Raw genomic sequence first — 20,801 nt, forward strand, 5'->3', positions numbered from 1 at the left:
GGAGTCGCCTCCTCCCTGTGGCAAGAGGAACGTGAGGCAGAGTTAATGACTTTGTAGGCGGATCACACAGACTCCGAATAGTTCATGGAACAAAGGAGGTGGACGTCCGAGAGGGGTCACTCCCCGCCGTGTGCAGCGAGAGGCCTGTAAGAGCGGCACAAGAGGGACACTTCTCCGAGCAGGAGGCTGGATTTGTCCGCCAACTTTCTGGGGCGAGTTGGCTCTGGCACACGGTGTTTGCAGGAGCAAACGAGCGACGGCCCCTCGCTGCTGCTTAATATCTGTTACCTCTACCAAGTAGCAATTACTAAGCCCGCTTCCTAGGTGAGAAGGCCAAGGCTCAGAGAAAATAAACGTGCCACCATACGGGTCTGGTAGGCGGCGAAGCCGGGATTCAAACGCAGGGCTCTCTCGACTCCCAGATCCAACTCTCCCCTCGGCTGCTGCCCAGCGCTCTGCACCCCCTCTTCCCTTCCTACGCATCTTCTCGGCCTTGGGCCACGTCTCCATGGCTTAGCAGGAGCCCTTCATTGACTCTGCATGGGGGACAGCCGCTCACATAGTAGGTGCTCAATAAATCAATACACGTTTGTTGAACTGGATCGAATTCCCTGCCAGGAGAAGAAAATGACTTTGCCCCCTTCTCATAGCGAGGTGGAAATTCACAAAATAAATCCTTGCCCCAGGGATAGCTAAACCGGCAGCCCGACCTCCTCAGAGGCGGATGCAAAGGATGTCATCCTCCCGGTCACCGTTCTTCTTATCAGATGGCCACCAAGAGCTGGAACAGGTGACGCCGAGACGAAAGACCTGGCAGACGATAAGTGGTTCGTAAGAGACAGCCTCCCCCTGAGCACCATTTCTTACAAGGGGGCCCCCCAGGGGCTGCCAATCACGACCCTTTCCCCCAGCACCAAATTCACTTAAAACAGTGTTGTGGGTTTTTTTTTTTTTCTAGATTAGTGAAGGAAAGAACGGGAGCAGACTTTCTCCAGCCTTCCAGCCCCTCTGTCGCATCCCCACCCGGCGACAGCTAAAACGTTCCACTTGTCAGTCAGCAGTAAATACCAGGTCTCAGCTTTGTACTGTACATCCCCAGAATAGACGTTGCTAATGGCCTTGATGACAGTCTCTGATTTCTAAAGCATATGTGAGAAAGTGAGGGGGGGCAAGAGGGAGGGGGCGGGAAGGGGGGTCGCCGCGGGAAGGAGGCGGTGGGACTGTGTAGACAGCTGCGGTTTCCCTCTCATGTCGTTTCCACCTTTTTTGCCATCTTCCTCTGGAAGCGTCTTCAAGTGAGCGCAACGCTCAGAGCGCTGAGCCGTTCTAGCCATAAAGGCCCAGAAGAAAAGGGCAGAAAGAGAAAGAAAAAGCCCTGCCTTCTACAGACCACTTGACTTGGGTTGGGGGGAGCACCGTCTCATGCCTTTCCATGGACCCCAGGGAGGCCACGTGCCCTGGGACATCCTCACTCTCCCCTGTGATGCAAGCAGGTGCCATCCAGTCACCCTCTCCTGGGGCTGGGAGTTCACGTCCAGGCTGCAGGGGGCAGGGTAGGGCCAAGGCCTGCAGATCGTGACCGATGGACAGTGATGCTCAGTCCTTTTGTCTAAACCGCCGTTCATTAGATGCTGGCCAGGTGTGGTTGCTCCTTCCCACAAAAAGGAAAGGGGAATAGAACCAGGGAGGGGTGGCCAACTACGATGTTTTATCCATACAAACACCAGTCGTCGATATCATGCCGGGTCCCACTCACTGGTTACATGAGTTAAGACCCAGCCTCTATCCTTAGAAGCTCTGTGGTCTCCCCTTGCCCTTGTACTGACGAAAACCCAAGGTGGGGGGACCCGAGGGTTCATGACCTGACCCTGAACAAGGGAAAATGGGCAAAACCTCCCCACCTTCCCTTACACTTACCATCCACTCCACCTCCCCACAAAGATAAGTTGCCCTCCCCGCCACCTTCCCTGAGTTCTTAACCTGAGTCTATAGAATCCTCCTGGATCACGTTTCTTTAACCTGCTTAACACTTACCCAGGTTTACGGGGCGGCCCTTGCTGTTCTAAGCACTTCATGGGCCTTACTTCTGACGTCGGCACTACAAACGCCCCGCGGTGCAGATGAGGAAACTGAGGCTCGCCTTTGCGAAGCAGCTCATTCCCGTCGATCACGAGCTCTGGCCATCTGGCTGCCGAGTCAACCTGCTTGCTTTCCTGTCTCATGAACCTGTGTTGCTTTTGATCCTGGTCTCTCTCGGTGACAGACCCTTGCTCTCTTTCCACAAAGAAGCAGTATCAGCTTCCTGGCTCCTGCGTGTCATGGGGTCACTGGCGTGGAGGCCCTTAGCTTCCTCCTTTCTGTTCTTTACAGACAGCAGCAACTGGATCGTCCAGAACACTCCATCTGAAAGAGGAGACCACAGGCTCGGGGAACAGTTGGCACGAGACCATGTTCTATGCCCCCTGTTGGCTCATTGGTATGCTTTTTCCTGACCTCTATCGTGAGCACGGGGGTAGTTATTTCAAACACCTTAGGAAGGCATGATGGGTTTCCCAAAGGTCCTGTAACGTGTGGTATAAAGCCTCTGCAGACAAATTGGGATTCCACAGGCATGAAAGGCTTATTTTTAGGGGTAATGATAAAATTGCCATTTCCAAGGCTTTCACCACTAGCCCTGATTTGACTTTATATTCATTCTCCAGAGGTTTGCACCCCATTCTCTCCAGAACATCAGCTTTAATTTAAAGCCCCGTCAGAGATCTTTGAAGGCCTAAATCTTTCCCTTCCAGCTGGTCAGAGATATTGGCATATTAATCTATTTAGTAATTATGCGAACAAGCTCTGACCGTGTGTTATTGAAAATTAAACTATCAAAATGTGTCCAATCAAATTGCTCAATTTCTCAATCCCATCATGTCATTAGATTCAACACCAAAATTAATTACGAAGCAATGGGCCAGGTTCACCAGATGTTGGGCTGACTTCAGTCAAGGTACATCTGTTTCCCCACCTCCCGTCACCGCAGATTCAGCCGCTGATTCCACAGTTCCTGGTCTGGTTCAGGGATACATTAGCCTACACACGGCTGGCATTGACTCGGTCAGATGCTCCTGAGTCCGTGTTCCTTGCAACGGCTGTCCGAGGACACTGTCGGCCAACGATCTGTCCCAAGAAAGTTTCAAGGGAGTGAGAACTGCCAACCAGCTTTGGGCTAAAGAAAAGAGGCTGCTCCTTTGAGAGGAATTGCAATTACAGAGATAAGGGAACCACAGAGGTGGGTTCTGGCCCAGAACCTCTGATCTCTGCCCTCATGGCACAGTTTCTCGGTAAACCGCTCTCCCTCCTGGCTAGACCGTGTCACCACCTGTTATGGAAACACACCCAGCTGGAAGCCCAGGGCATCCTCTGAAGAGCAGAACTTTGAGGGATACACAAGCTCAGTCGCACCCTGGCCCTCTGACACTTACAGGATGTGTGACCAAGAACAAATTAGTTCTGACCCTCCTGGAGCTTTCTCGGTTGTCAAATGGGGCGGTAAAAATACCGACCCTCTAAGCTGCTAAGGTTCGTGGAAGCATACCAAAAAAATGTTTGGCCTTTTAGTAGTGATTAAGCACTCAGGCTCTGGAGTCTGCCTACCTGGGGTTCCAGTTCCTGGTCTACACTCCACTAACCACCAGTGGGGTAACTTTGAGCAAGAAATAACCTTTCCAAGCCTTGTTTTTTCCGCCTATAAAATGGGATGAAAATAGGACCTCATAGGTAGGATTAAATTACATAAGCCATAGACGTGCTAAGGAGACGGCGTGAGAAATAACAAACCTTAAATAATATTCAGGAATGTTACTATTATTTTTTTTTTAATTTTTTTTAAATGTTCTTTTTTGATTTTTGAAGGAGAGAGAGACAGAGCATGAGCTGGGGAGGAGCAGAGAGAGAGGGAGACACAGTATCCGAAGCAGTCTCCAGGCTCTGAGCTGTCAGCACAGAGCCCGACGTGGGGCTCGAACTCACGAGCCGTGAGATCATGACCTGAGCTGAAGTCGGATGCTCAACCGACTGAGCCACCCAGGAGCCCCTGTTTTTCTGGAATTTGTAGTGGGCATGCAGAAAATGTGGCTTTCCTTCTCAACTCTCTCCTTGTTCCCCTCTATGCTTCTCTATGGGTCTCAGACTTGAAGGAGGCTTATGAGTCATAGAATCCAACCTTATGCCATACAGATATCCATTCCTTTCTTTTATAATAAAACAAGAAAAAAGATTTTGCAATTATAAACCCAACTGTTTCCTGCAGAGGATAGATTTGGTCATATGGAACATATTTCATCGTACCAGTCACTTTAGGGTACAAGTGTGGGAATGTGAATTAAGACCGATTTCTCAGCCTAATAGAGAAAGAAAATAAAGGCCTGTCAACAGTGATGTCAGGAGGGAAGGGGGTAAAGAACAGAGAGAAGAAAAAGGAGAAGGAAAGATGACAGGACCAAGTTCTATAAAATGATCCCCTTCCCAATGACCACTTAAAGTATTAGTTAAATCCTACTAAAAATGTGATGTGAGCTGATTTCTTCTGGAAGCCAGTAAGAGAATTGATTTTTGTTGACATGATGTAGAAAAGAAATTAGATTTATGGATAAAGGAGTTAGAGGTATAGATGACCAAACAGTGCAAACCTCCAATGAATCAGTCAAGATATTCTAGATAATTCTGTGTTTAAAAATTCGAAGTCGTAAAACAACAAAAGCCAACTTCAACTTCTACATAGGGTGTAGAAAATCATAAGAAAATGTTGCTATCACTCTAACAATAAGAACAATCTGGGTAACATACAAAATCATAGTTCTTAAGCCAACCAAAGAGCCAAAGACACACACACACACACACACACACACACACACACAGAGACAAACTAAAATTCAGAAAATCACATAGCCCTCCTATGAAAGAAGAGGCCCATAAAAATGTTATTTTTTTCATTGTAAAATAGTGGCAGAAGGAGGAAGCCATGATAGATATGTGTAAGAAGAAAACAGCTAAAATATTAATGAAATTTTAATGGTTGAAATTGGATAGGAATGATGGGTAAGATCTGTAGGAACCCTAGAAATAGAGTCTGAATCTATTCATGAACTCTTTCATTGGCTTTAAGTGCTCACACAGAATATTGTGCATAAGGGCAAGAGAACTGTGAAAGTTTTCTTGAAATGCAGACATATGGAATCTGTTAAAACCAAAGAGCAGCGGAATTGAGACAAACCCTATAGGAATTCAGACCCCAAGCCCTGGTGAAGGTAAGGTTCTAACCCTGCCCTCAAATAATTTTAAGCCTACGATAAACCAAATCTAATCTTTTTTTCAACGTTTTTTATTTATTTTTGGGACAGAGAGAGACAGAGCATGAACTGGGGAGGGGCAGAGAGAGAGGGAGACACAGAATCGGAAACAGGCTCCAGGCTCCGAGCCATCAGCCCAGAGCCCGACGCGGGGCTCAAACTCACGGACCGTGAGATGGTGACCTGGCTGAAGTTGGACGCTTAACTGACTGCGCCACCCAGGCGCCCCAAACCAAATCTAATGAAAGCAACAACCAAGCCCTGATTCAGCGCAACTACAAACTAGATCATCTCAAACCCACAAACCAGAAGCTTGACAGAAAAACAGGATGTCCTATTTCTGGAGTAAATATTATTTACTTCGGCTTCCGCTGTATTTTTATCCAAGATGTCTGACATTCAATCAAAAACCATGAGGCAAAATGTCAAGGCTGTGAAAGACAAGGAAAGACTTAGGAAATTTCACAGATTGGAAGAGACCAGAAGACATGACAAATAAATGCAATGTGGTATCTGTATTGGATCCGGGAACAGAGTTAGCAGAAAACCTAGGGAAATCTGAATAAAAATTACAGTTTAATGAATAGTATTGTATTAATGTTAATGTCTTAGTTTTGAACTGTGTGGTTACGTAAGATGTTAACATTAGGGGAATCTGGGGGAAGAGTATCCTTCAATTCTCTACACTATCATTGCAATTCTTCTGTAAGTTTTAAATCATTTCCAAATTTAAACAAAAAATTATGAGATGCCTAGAAAGCAAGAAGATATGACCTATGATCAAGAGAGTAAAGAGTCAACAGAAATAGTCACAGAGATGGTCCAGATATTGAAATTATGAAAGGAACTTTAAAATAACTATGGTTAATATGTTACACAATTTTGTAGATAACATGAGAATACAGAAAGGAAAATTCAGCAGGGGCATTTTTATTTTCTATTTAAAAAAAACCTAAATGGAAAAGCTAGGAATGAAAAGTATAACGGATGAAAAGAATTATTTTCCTTGGTGGGTTATTAACAAACCAAACCAGAGAAAGGAATCAGTGAACTTAATGGAAGGTCAGTAGAAATTATCCAAAGAAAAACATAAACAGAAAAAAAGAGTGTTTTTTTTTTTTTTAAAGAACAGAGGATCTGAGCGATGTGGCACATTATTAAGTGAACTAACATTTGTGTAACTGGAACCCCAGGAGGAAAAGAGAGGAAGAACAAAGAAAAAGAAATGTTTGAAGAGACTGGAAAATTTCCAAAATTGATGGAAGACAAAAACCCACAGTTATGAGTTCAGCAAACCTAAGCAGAATAAGTGCAAAGAAAACCACATTTAGAGACATTTTTGAAAGCAGACAGAAAATAAAAAGACACATCACATACAGAAGACAAAATAAGAATGACAGCTATTCTCTCATCTGAAATCACGCAGGCTAGAAGATGATGGAATAATATTTGTAGAGCACTGACAGAAAGACAAGACAAGACAAAACAAACCTAGAGTTCCATACCCAGAGAATATATCCTTGAAAAATATAGGTAAAAGAAAGACAAGTTCCGGGGAAACTGGGAGGCTCCATCGGTTAAGCGGCTGACTTTGGCTCAGGTCATGATCTCACAGGTTGTGAGTTTGAGCCCCACGTTGGGCTCTGTGCTGACAGCTTAGAGCCTGGAACCTGCTTCGGATTCTGTGTCTCCCTCTCTCTGCCCCTCCTCCATTTGCATTCTCTCTCTCTCTCTCTCTCTCTCTCTCTCTCTCAAAAATAAATAAACATTAAAAAAACTAAAAAACAAAAAAGAAAGACAAGTTCCAACAAACAAATGCTTCATTTGCTTCAGAAGATATGCACGATGAGACATAACGAATAAAGCTCTTCAAGCTGAAAGAAATGACACTAGACAAAAACCTCATTCTGCAGGAAGAAATGAAGAATGCTAGAAATGGCAAATATGACAGGAACTCATAGAGTTGGATGTTTAAAGTAAAAATTATTGCCATATACTGTGGGATTTGAATCTATATAAAACTAAAATATAGGGCAAAAGCAGCCCAAAAGGCAGAGAGATGGTAATCAATCGTGAGTATATTGTTCCAAGGCTTTTACAATGTTTAACAAGTAGTAGAATATTTAAGTAGAATATTTCGGATACAGGGGTGCTTGGGTGGCTCAGTGGGTTGAGCATCCGATCTGGATTTCAGCTCAGGTCATGAGCTCACGGTTTGTGAATATGAGCCCCAGGTTGGGCCCTGAGCTGACAGTGCTGAGCCTGCTTGGGATTCTCTCTTTCTCTCTCTCTATGTCTCTCTCTCTCTCTCTTTCCCTCCCTCTCTGGCCCCCCTTGCTCTTGCACACGCACATGCTCTCTCTCTCTCTCTCTCAAAATAAATAAATAAACTTAGAAAAATAGGAATGTCTCTGATACCTCAAAAATACATATTGTCATCTCTTGTGAAACCATGCATACACATACAAATAATACACATGATGAAAAAGTTAACACGGGCAGACCCTGGAGACACGGCACATTCGGTTCCAGACGATTGCAATCAAGTAAATATCAAAGTAGAGAGTCAAATGACTTTTCTGTTTTCCCAGTGCCTATAAAAGTTATGTTTACATTATACTGTAGCCTAGTAAGTGTGAAATAGCATTATGCGTGAGAAAAATACGCACAGCTTAATTAACAAATACCTTCTTGCTAAAAAGTTCTCACCATCATATAAGCTTTCAGTGAGCCGTCATCGCTGATCACAGATCACCACCACAATAACAACAACGCTGGAAATATTGTGAAAATTGCCAAAATGTGACCCAGGCACAAAAGTGAGCAAAATGGTGTCGGAAAAATGGTGCCAATAGACTGGCTTGACACAGGGTTGCCAGAAAGCTTCAATTCGTAAACAACGCAATACCTGGGAAGTGTGATTTATTTATTTATTTATTTATTTATTGATGTTTATTTATTTTTGAGACAGAGAGAGACAGAGCATGAACGGGGGAGGGGCAGAGAGAGAGGGAGACACAGAATCGGAAACAGGCTCCAGGCTCTGAGCCATCAGCCCAGAGCCTGACGCAGGGCTCGAACTCACGGACTGCGAGATCGTGACCTGAGCTGAAGTCGGATGCTCAACCGACTGAGCCACCCAGGCGCCCCTTGGGAAGTGTGATTTAAATGAAGCACAATAAAATGAGGCCTGTAGAGGAGATGAACTAGCTCACTAAAATAAATCACTTCATTCACCACAAAGCAGATAGCAAACGAAGAATTGAGTAACAAAACGCACACAGGACAAATTTTAAAAACACATACGACTCAGTTACAAACAGATCAATAACTCGATTAAATTTAAGTGCCCCAAACACCCCGATTAAAAGGTAGAGATTGCCAGACCAGATAATAAAAAAAAAATAAACCAGGGGCACCTGGGTGGCCGTCGGTTGAGCGTCCAACTCTGGCTCAGGTCACGATCTCACGGTTTGTGAGTTCGAGCCCCGTGTCGGGCTCTGTGCTGACAGCTCGGAGCCTGGAGCCTGCTTCTGATTCTGTGTCTCTTTCTCTCTCTGCCCCTCCCCCACTTGTGCTCTGTCTCTCTCTATCAAAAAGAAATAAATGCAAAACAAATTAAAAATGAACCATATGCTATTTGTAGGTAGCACAGTAGAACATAAAGTCACAGGTTGAAAGTAAAAAATTGGGAAAAAGTAAAGCATTTGTGGTAAGGACTGAGGGAAGCTGTCAGCCAGCAATCAGAGAGGGACCGAGAATAGCCTTCAGTCCGTTGGCCCCAAACTGAGTCGCTCAGTCCAACAAGATCTCAGTAACTGAGTTCTGCCAGTAACCACATGAGCTTAGAAGTGGATCCTTTCCCAGTCAGGTCTTTAGATGAGAACCCAGCCCTGCCAATGATAGTCATTGTGAGTTTGCGGAGAACTTATCTAAGCCACGCTCAGACTCTTGAACAACATTGTGAATAGTCCATGTGTTCTGTTTTATGTCACTAAGTATGTGGAAATATTTTTATGCAGCAATGGAAAGCAAATACACTATACAAACACTCAACATAGGAATGCTGATGTGGCTATATTAATAACAGACAAAGTAGTTTTCAAGTTGAAGAGAATTACTAGAGACAGAGAAAAATATTTCCTAAAGATAACAAGGTAAATTTAGGGAGTCAATATTTTTTTTCAAGTTTGTTTACAGATTTCCTGAGATATAAATTTAAGGTATTCAGGATAATGACTTGAAATACATACACTATGAAATGATTACTACAATACATTTAATTAACATTCATCACCTCATATATAGTTTTTTTTTTTCCCTTGTGCTGAGAACTTTCAGGATCTACTCTCTTAGCAGCCTTCAAATTAATTTACTATAAGACACAGCAATGTTAAATATGTATGCACCTAATAACAAACCTTATAAGCACATGAACCAAGAAATTGACAGAAGTAAATAGAAGTAGACAAATACATAACTAAAAACTTTAACATTAGTCTCTCAGTAATTAATCTCACAAGTGTATTAATCAGTAGAGAATTCTATACCCAGCCAAAACATCCTTTAAATATGAATGCAAAATAGGCTTTTTTTAAATGTTTGTTTATTTTTGAGCGAGAGAGAGGTGGGAGGAGGGAGGGGCAGAGAGAGAGAAATTGAGAGAGAGAGAGGGGGATAGAGAATCTGAAGAGGGCTCTGACCTGACAGCAGAGAGCCCGATGTGGGACTCAAATTCACGAACTGAGCCCTGGGCTGAAGTTGGATGCTCAGATGACTGAGCCACCCAGGTGCCCCCAAATAGACTTTTTGAAGCAAACAAAAACAAAGAGAAGGCATTGAAAGCAGACTACACTACAAGAAGTGTTAACAGGTTCTTCCATAGAAGGATCATTATAGTAAAGGAAATTTTTTTTTAATTCAAGTATAAGTGACATACATATTACATTAGTTTCAGATGTCCAACACAGTGATTTGACAAGTCTATGTGTTATGCTATGCTCACCCCAAGTGTAGCTACCTACCATCTGTCACCACACAATGCTATTACAACTGACTATATTCCCTATGCTGTCCCTTTTATCCCCATGGCTTACACATTCCCTTACTGGAAGCCTTCCACTCCCCGTTCACCGTTTTTGTCTGCCCCCAATGCCGTCTCTCTCTGGCCACCATCAGTTTGTTCTCTGTATCGAAGGGAACATTTGGATATGCACAACTAAATGAAGAGTTCCAGAAACAATAAAAAAATAAAGGTAAAGATAAAAGACTGTATTTTCCTTGTTTCCATCATTTGAAAAGAATATTGATAACCAAAAGTAAAAATAAAGTCTTTTTGTAGGTTATATCACATACAGACGAAAACTGTGTGGGAACAAGAAGATGAAAGATTGGAGAGAAAAAAGGGAAGTTGACTGAGGGGCTCCTGTGCTATATGTTAAAGGTACAGTACTGTTCTAAGATTGACCGTGATAAGCTTAGGATACGTTATAAACCCTAAGCAACCACTGAAATAATTTTTTGAACATATATGACTGGAAAGGCAGGAGTGGAAATAAAATGGAATTGCAATAAGTACTCAGCTCAAAATTAGGCAGGAAAAGAGGGGGAGAGTAATAAATAACAGATGCACAAAGAGAAGACGACTAGTAGGACTGCATTCTTAAATACAATCATCAATATTTGCACTGAATATGAAAGGTCTAAACCCTTCACTGAAGACAGAAATTGTCAGATTGGATAAAAAGAAAAGATGCAAACACACGCGACTTAGAAGATACCTACATGAAATACAAAGATATAGATAGGCTAAGGCACAAATTCTAGTCATAAAATAAAAAAGACCCAGGGATGAAAAGTATAGCATAGGAAATATAGCCAATAACATCGAATAGCTTTGCATGGTGACAGATGGTGACTTACAGTCATCATGGTGACCGTTTCGTGAGGTATAGAATTGTCAGATCCCTATGATGTATACCTGAAACTAACAGAACACTGTAGGTCAACTATATTTTAATAAAAAAGATGTGTGTGTGTGTGTGTGTGTGTGTGTGTGTGTGTGTGAAAATAAAAGGATGGTAACAGATACACAATGAAAACACTAGTCAAAAGAAAGAAAGAAAGCAGAGTTCTTAACATAGGTGAATGAATAGTCAGTACTTGCCTCTAGTAGTAATTGTAATGAGATATGCAACCATCTCAGATAAACTCACAGTTAAATATAAGGCTAGGAGAGAGCCCAACGGCGAGTTGGGCGCTCGACCTGTCAGCAGGTGCCCATGAATTTTGGAGTTGGTACCATTTGTTGACAAAGCCATAATAACCTCTCCTCTCTTACCGCTTAGGCAACAGTAGCATTTCTTTTCTGATGCTTAACAAAGCATTCAAATTATGCTTTCTCACATCCTTCCATACACACCTATGTATGTTAATTTTTGTTCTTGCTATGATTAGAATTCGCAAGGACCCAGGAGCAATTTGCAAAGGCAGAAAGAACATGAAGCCAGACTATGTTCAAATCCCAGCCCTACTGTTATTGAACTATGTGAACTTGGACAACTTACTTAACCCCTCCCCAAACACACTTCCTCCTCTGTAAAATGCATTAATAATCCTTATTTCACAAGACTGTTAAGATGAATAAATGAGCTAATTTATGTGAAGGGCATAGAGTATAAGCTCAGTGTGGACTCTGCTGTCCCAATTCCTGTAAGACATGAAGATATTTTATGCATATCAGGTGATAGGGTTTGGGAGTTGGAGGGGGTCTGGAGCCAAAGGCCAAGAAAGAATTCTTGAGATGTCTTTGTTGCAAAAAGGTGATTTTATTAAAGCAAGGGGACAGGACCCAGGGGCAGAAAGTGCTGCACTGGGGTTGTGAAGAGTGGCTGCTGATATACTGTGGAGTTTGGGGGAAGTAAAGACAAAAAGGAGGCCTCCAGAAGGACTTTGATATGCTAAAGAGGGCTCCTAAGATGCTAGGGGCCTTGCTATTGTCAAGTTAAGGTTGTTTTTCCTCTAGTAAGACATCAACATTACGAGAGGAAGGAGTTCTTGGAGAAATGTTATCCTCTGTATTTGCCTCAAGTATTTGTCAATGGGATGCAGGTTATAAAGAAATTAATTTTACCTGTCATTTCCTTCTTGCCTTTGTTCCCCACATCACTGATGAGGGGGAAGGTGATATCAGGGCTCCAGAAAACTGAGTCCATAGGTTTCTGGAGATTAGGCTATTGATAAGATTGGCTTTTTCTTGTAATTTACTAAGACATTTGCAAACTGATGGAGACTCAAGTCTTGCATGAGTGATCTCTATCAATTAACCATTTTTTCCCTTTCTTTGTACTTGAGCAGCCAAGAATGCCTGAGGAATATCACACATATCCCACCTGGGGTTGGGGGTGGTGGTGGGGCTTGTGCTAACTTGTGCTTGGCCCTCTGTTTGCCTTATGGTCCCTCACCATCTGGGAGTATAATGGAGTATAATGTCTCTGGGAGTGGGGAGGTGCACTATGGACCTCTTTTCCCAATTGGATATAATGTAGCCTGGATGACTCATATAACTGCTGAGTGGGCAAGATCGCCTTCTCCAATTCAGGTTTGGTAGCAGGAGAGTCAAAACTGGGAATTTTCATCTTTGTCTCCTCGGGAGAAAAATGGAAAGTCCTCGCCCTGTGTATTTCAAATGCTCAGCCTGATAAATCTATAGTCGTTACTGAAGGTGTTAGAAACTACAATAGTCATAATGGCTCCTTACAGGTTTGGCAGCAAATGTCTGCAATTCTTTAAGAAAGGCAAGGTAGAGTTGGCTTTGAGAGAAAATCTAAGTCCGACTTGCAAATAAAAGTAAAATCTACAAGCGTATATTTGTAAAACCTTCATTTGTCCATTCGTTCATTGTCCATCCATCCATCTCTCCATCCATCCATCCATCTTCCCTATTCATTTATTTAACAAACCTTTATCGAGGATCAACTAACTGCCAGGTATTAGATCACAAAATCAATGAAATGATATCATTTTCTATTTCTTGGTAACAAATTTTTATTTATGGAAGCCAGTAAGAAGTTCTTTATAGATGGTCAACCAAATTCCTTGTCCTTGTCCTCCAGAATGTAAGTTCTTCATTTTTGATTTAGACTGGCTACGAAACCTGTAAGCCTCGGTTGGGACAGGAACCAAGGCCAAGGTTAAACCCCCTGCTTTCAGAAGATGGATCACAGCTGATGAATGAATTAGTTTTGGAAATGTTTTCAGCAGGTGATCTGCTTGACTCATTAGGGAAACTGTCTGGTTCATTAGCTGATATACCTGGTTCAGTGGTTAATACATCTGATTAAACAGTGAAACATGATTTCTTTTAAAAAACAGACCCTTCCCCCCCCACTAACCTTTATCCCCCACAGTAGTGGGAGATGTAACTGGTCAGAGCAACTTTGTTTACTTCTGTTCTCCTCTTCCCCCCACCCCTTAATACCTTAATGCCTATCAGTGTATCCTGAGGGACCACAGGCAAGTGGGAGACAAGTTCTATGCTGATGTAGGCAAAAATCTGGCTTGGCTATTTCAGTAAATCACTGTCATCCAGAGTGGTTCTGAATTCTATCAAAAAAAAAAAAAAAAATCCTCAATTTGCTAGGCAGACAGAATGGGGCTCTTTTTACCCTGTTGAGAGTCCTAGCCATGAAGTCTTTGTTTGCAAATCAGGGCTCTTTTCAACAATGCTGGGTGTGGGGGACCAAAATAGCAAAGTCTCTTCTCTCCACCTCAGCCTCTTTCTACTTGGGGAGGATGGGATCCCAGGAGAAGGTACCGCTGTCTCCTTGCCAATATGCTTGTCACAACCAGGAACAAACAATCCCTGGAGCCATCCAAGCTCAAGCTCAAAAAATGTGAACAAATTCGAATTGTGATTTTTTTTTTTTTTAGCAATGGAGAGGGAAAACTAGAAGGCATTAGAATCCCCTGGAGGACTTGTTAAAACATGGATTTCTGGGTCAAATCGCATCCTGGTAAATATTTAGTGACCTGCTCTCTTTGGAAGAAAAGATGTGATTTGCACTTGCCAATTTCTGTGGTGTAAATACTCCCACAATAGTCAATTTCCAGCTACGTCCAAATTGGGAAGAGATGCGGAGCTCATGCTAGCCAGCTCCAGCACCAGGAAGGGGAGCCCCACCTTCACGGTTTCTGATTTAGCAGGTCAATGGGAGGGCCTGAGAATTTGTACTTCCAACAGGTTCCCGGGGGGTGGTGCAACTAGCGCTAGTCCAGAGTTATTAGGTGTCAGGTATCATGGGAATTTCCTTGGACTTTGGAGACCTTGCCACTTTCCAAATGCCCTCTCTTAGGACCTCATCTTCTTTTTCCCCTTATATCCTGAAGGGACCTGATGCACGTCATTGGAAAGAACCCTTAACCACCGCATGGTCTCTGGGCTGTCACGTTTGGGAAAGTGAAATATACCAGTTTTCCAAAAGGAAGCCACATATGCTGCCCTCTTTTGTTTGCACCCCTCCTTTTTCATAACGTGAATGTAAGGAGCCAGGTCTTTGTCATTATTATGGTCCCTGTCTAGCCCAGCGCCAGTCAACAGTCACTGAATGGAAATGAGCATGGTATACTGGCTTGCACGTGAAATACAGATCTTGGGGTTTCCATCACTCTTCCCATCTTTATTTGCCTGTCCGTCTATCAAGTTCATTCACTTGTGCAATGGATATTTGAATCCGTACTATGCGCCAGTCACGGGATCCTGGAAATGTAATAGTGAATGCGATAGGCACAATATCTGACCTATGGAGCTGAGATAGGGAAGACAAATATTAAATATAAATTAGATTTGCAATGAGTGCTTCAAAGAGAAAGCCCAGGATGCATGAGGGCATCCAATAGGGTAAGGAGTCAAGAAAGGACATTCTGAGGAAAGAAGGTCAAATTGAAGCCCGAAGTATGGGTAAGAGTTTCCCAATGCAAGGAGATGGTAGCAGCAGGTATGTGGCAGGAATATGTATTCCAGGGAAGCAGGAGCACAGGGAAGGGAAGTGTGGCAGGAGAGAAGGCTAGAAAGAGAGGTGGGTTCCAAATGTTATCTTCATAACAAGGGGTACCCTGGAAGGATCACAAGCAGAGGAGTGCCAGCTCCCATCTGGCCCAAGAAAACGTTGCCTTTGGAGGTGGTGCGGCCCACGTGTTCTTGGGTGTGTTGTTTCTGAATCACAAACCCAGACAATATGTCCCATTATGCAAGGTTCTGGCTGAGCTTGTTCCGAGTTCTCTTTAGGGCAGCCATACCATTCTCAGGCATCCTCTGGTTGTGCTACGCTTATCATCCGGTGAAACCAAACTGCTCAATGTCAAGGATGCCATCTTTATTCTTTCTGTTGTCCCCTTGTGCCTATAGTGGTGCTGGGTGCTCCCTGGGTCACTCGTGAAGAGTCACTGGTACCAAGAAGATCACTTGACTTACTACTAAAAGGATATCAGGCTTCCGGTCAAATTCTCATTTACCAGCTTGGAGAGATAAATGGAAGTTGCCATCTTGACCCCTCCGGCCAACTTAGTAGTCTTTAAGTTTCAGCAAGTGTTATGCCCAGAATTCGTGATCCCCAAAGACCACCAGGGAGCCGAGTCCAATGCAAAAGCAAAGAGCCTTTATTCGAGCTAGCTCGAGCTCAATCCCTTACCTGCACCGACGCAGTGGTGAGATACTGGGGAGAGAGAGCGAGTTTCAAAAGGACAAAGGTTTTATTGGGGCCTAGGGGCAGTTGGTGAGGTAATGGCTGTGGCCTCAGCCGATTGGCTGGGGAAGGGTCCGAGTCCTGTTAGGCAGGTGAGCGGGAGGTTACTCAAGGGAAGGAGGCGTGGTCAAGGTGAAGACACAGAACAAGGTGGAGTCGGCCCGGCGTAGGCCCGCCCTTTCACAAGTACCTTTAGCCTAGGTGATTGATTAACTAAACCTTTCTTTGTGTGTCTACAGATCATGCATTGTTTCCTAGAAAGACCTGGAACCAAACCCTCTTGCACGACTTCCCCCCACCCCAAAGAGCACAATACAGACCTCCTAGCACTATGTCTACAGCCAGCACCCTTGAGTCTACACACAATCAAAAGTGTTGCAGATCACTGTGTTCCCCTTTTACTGATTAACTGCTCTAAAGTTCCTTTAAAAATCTTTGGGCCAGGCAGTAACCTGGTTTTCTGCCTTCTCCCCAGGTAGCTGGCCTCCTGAATAAAGCTGATATTACGTTCCAATCAAACTAATCTCTTGAGTATTGGATTTTTGAGTGATGAGCAGCTGAACTTGGGTTTTTCAGCGACAAAATCATACGCGTTCTTTAAAGTGTTTGTGAAAGAATTGACTAAGATACCACAGGCAAAAGTTCTAGAACGCTGTGCATGTGTAAGATGGCATAATTAATGACAGGTAAAGTGGTTCCGGACAATGGGCCCAGTCTTCACCCAACGCAGCCCTCTTATTTACCTTCCTGTTCAAATTACCAACCCCCAAGCTGCCCATTTGGACTTTTGGGCTTATTTCACACTTGGCAGTCTTTCCGGGTGACAGGGTGAGGCTATGGCCAGGACCAGGGAGCCCAGGAAAACATATGTTCCTTGGTGTTCCTCTTACAACCTGCATTTGGCTCTCTCTGATATCTAAGGTGCCATCTTGTCAACACATTTCCTCATAGGTGCATGCGGCGACTTTATTGTTTCTTGGGGAAGAAGCAGGGCACTGTGGCTTAGGGAAGTAACTGTAATTAGTTAATTTACTTTTTAATGTTTGTTTATTTTTGAGCATGAGCGGCGGAGGGTCAGGGAGAGAGGGGGACAGAGGACCTGAAGTGGGCTCTTTTGCTGGTAGCAGAGAGCCCAATGCGGGGCTCGACCTGGAGAACCGTGAGATCATGACCTGAGCCGAAGCTGGATGCTTAACCAACTGAGCTCCCCAGGCACCCCAGGGAAGTAACTTTCAAAGGACAGTTCATGGACCACCCACATCAAAACGACCCAGGCGTTTATTAAACCTGCAAACGTGTGGGCCTTACCCCAGCTCTACAAAATCACACCTTCTGAAAAATCAAAGTTCTCAGCTCTGCCGTGGTCTATAGAAAGCCATGCTTTCAACTCACCCACAAAGACATGAGCACAACTTGACCTCAGTCGCCTCATCAATACTTTTGATTATGGATTATATTTTATATGAATCTCTTCCTCAGATAGGGGCCGTGAGGGTTAAACGAGGGGAGGTATATGCAGTGCTTAAAACAGCTCTTGGCACCTAGAAAGCCCTTGATAAATGGTCACATTTATTATGTCACCCTGGCCTCTCAGCAGCCCTGTGCGTGGGTGGACAGGAAGCTGATATCTACAAAAGCAAAATGAGTTACCAGAGGTCACATAGCTAATTAGCAGCCCGGCAGGAGTAACACCCAGAATGCCTAACTCCTAAGCCAGCACGGTTTCCCCCACACCAAGCTGCCTCTTTTAAGCCCTGATTTTTCCCTAAATGCTTCTCTTCCAAGTACCTGTCTCCAGGTGGCTGGGCAAAGCGCTCCATGGCTTCCTTTCATTAGCAATTTATCAGGATGTTGCTTTGTATCTTGCAAACAGATAACCAGCCGGAGCTCAGTTGACCTCTAGAATCCCTTCAGATATAACTCAGTTTGCATTATCTGACAGGTAGCCCATCTTCTAGCATTTAGGTAAATTGCACAGCCTCCACACCTGACCTCCACGACCTGCCCCCAGGGCTCTGAATCTTTTGCCTTTCTCCCCACCCACCCCCTCCCCTCCTTCCCTTTGACAAGCACACCCTGACACTTTTGCTCAGGGACGCTCTACTCGTGTTGATGCTGACTTAATGCTAAGCACGCAAGAATACAAAGCCCAACCACTCCCCTCCCAGATGCCAGCCCTGCCTTTTGGAGACCGGGGGAGATTTAATTTAGATAGAGATGATTTTTTTTTTTGCGATATGGATGTCCCAGCCTACCCTTGAGGAACAAACAAGGCAAGAGCCTCTTGGAGCCAGACGCTGGAACACAGCAACATCGTCCCCACATCCCAGAATCCTGCTGTCGCCTTTCTCTGTCTCTCGCAAAGATTTAAGGGGTATCTGTGTTGAGGCACCCTCCAGCTTTCTTAAGATACTCTTGGTAGAGGGGAGGGGACAGGCATTTGGTTTCCATGGGTCCAGGTAACCTTTTGTTGTTGAGTCAGGTATTTGCTCCCTTAGAGACTGGGCCTCTCCGTGACTGCCCCCTTCACACACATGCTTCCCTTCTCCTCCCCCCCTGCAACCCAGACATAAGCAACTAGGATTGGAAAATCTTTGCCGCCTCTAACGTGCTGTGGTTCTCAAGCTTGGTCATTCTTAGCTGTCCTCAGGCATTGGGCCAGGTACAGCTGGCATCCTTGAGATGCTTACAGCACAGGTCCTCACACTTTTTCCATTCCTGACACCCTCAAAGTCTTGGTAAGTTTTTCCACAGTATCCATAGGCCAAAAGAAATACCTACCAGATCGACTTATTGTGTAGTTGGAGCCAAAGAACTTAATGAGGATTTATGTCCCAGCCATTAGCAGCCATTTGAAAAAAAATATACACCTAAATTGAAAGACAAATAACATTTGTTAGTTTATTCTTGAATAATAACAATTACTTACGCACGGAACGTGTGTGCCTGATGGGCACTGCACAACTTCTGAAACGGTAAATCACATTGGACACCGTCTGCCTCATTTCCTGCTTTTTCTTGACCCTTCGCGTGGCATTTGCTCCTTTTCCCCAGTGACTCCGAATAATCTAGCTTTGTACACCGTGATGTCACCGAAAGCAAGGGTGTCGAATCCAGTGTTGCAACTGAACAGAAACTGAAGCTGTTATTTTAGGGTCTGGCAGATGCCAACTATTGCCGAATCTCCCTCGAAAATTGGAACCATCCTCCGGCATCTCTGTGAGTTTACCGCCCAGGGCTCGGGCACAGAGTTTGGGGACTGGGGCTCTTCAGTCCCATTTCCTAAACTCCTATCTAAACCTCCTCCTCCCCGCAGCCTTCAGAAAAAAGTCTCAGCGCGCGCCTCACCGAATTACTTGCCCCTCTGACCTCTGGGCAGACTTTGAGGAGCGAGTCATGTCTCTACTTAGAAGAGGTTCTTAGGGCACTCTGGTTTGAGACACTAGAAGAACTTTGCACATCTTCTTTCATTGCCCAGGCGCCGGGACAAAAGAAGCAGCTTATGCTTTGGCAGTTTGGATGCCGATTGTGTTTCCCAAGCGTGTGCACAGCTAGGTTCGGTCGTAAACATGCTGGTGGCGGAGAAAGAGACGAGGAGGCGATAGCGTAAGGCAAAGCAGGTCAGCTGCCCATGTGATCTGGGTCGCCTGCGTCATTCTTCCCGCTTACATTTCCTGTGCGGACTTTCAGTTAGGCATTACGAAAACTTTAAGTGGCTGTTGAGCCTGCCGTGCCTGGCACTGTGCTAAGACCTTTATATTCATGAATTTATGTTTAGAACGTACCCATCTAGAAGGTACATTCCACTGTCTGTCCATAAAACCGTGGAGCAATCGAGGCTCAGAGCAGTTACACGGGGCGGAAGCAGTGAGGCCGGGCCTCGAACGCCTGTCTTTCTGAGCGCAGAGACTGAACTTTTAGCCCTATGCCGCTTCTTTGAAAATGTGATTTGCCCCGCAAGGATGCCACATGACCCAACCGGCGGGGACATCCAGGCATCTTACTTCCGAGTACTTTAAACCCTGACGATCCCCGGGGACACCTGCGTGGCTCAATTGGTTAAGTGACTTGGGCTCAGGTCTGGATCTGGTGGTTTGTGAGTTCCAGCACCCCCCCCCTCCCCGTTCTGTCAGCACAAAGCCAGCTTTGGATCCTCTGTCTCCCCCTCTCTCGCGGTCCCCTCCCCACTCTCTCTCAAAATGAACTTAAACAAACAAACAAACAAAACTTATGAACCTCAGGCCATGTTGCTATAGACCTGAGACTATTTTCTTCCCTAGCCCCAAAGCAAATGCACCTATTTCCCGTGTACCATCCACTGTATCCTTCTGTTTCCACTAAGCCTGGACCCTTCCCAGTGGTGTAGATGGCTGTTTCCCCCTCGTGTCCATACCCATTCAACGGCAACACTGAGAATTCCTCCTTTCTCCGTTCCCCCCTCACATGGTTACTGGGAGGGATAGAACACCAGTGTCCTTTAAACGAAAAAGGCAAAAGCTATGAAAGAATAAGAAAGGGCATTTGCCTCACATGGAGGATGGATCATTCAGAGGCCATTGCTTGAAGTTATAGAGAATCTATTAGGCCAGGCTCATGGACATTTATTTCTCCCTCTTGCCCAGGCAGGTCCTAGGAACGCCGGTTCTATCTATAAAGCAAATGTCAGGGAAACTAGCTCTCCCCGCCACGTCTGGCCTTTAATGCAGGTGGCACCTAATGCCTGGGA

The sequence above is a fragment of the Lynx canadensis genome, chromosome F1 (genome assembly GCF_007474595.2).
Source record: "Lynx canadensis isolate LIC74 chromosome F1, mLynCan4.pri.v2, whole genome shotgun sequence".
Taxonomy (NCBI): Eukaryota; Metazoa; Chordata; class Mammalia; order Carnivora; family Felidae; genus Lynx; species Lynx canadensis.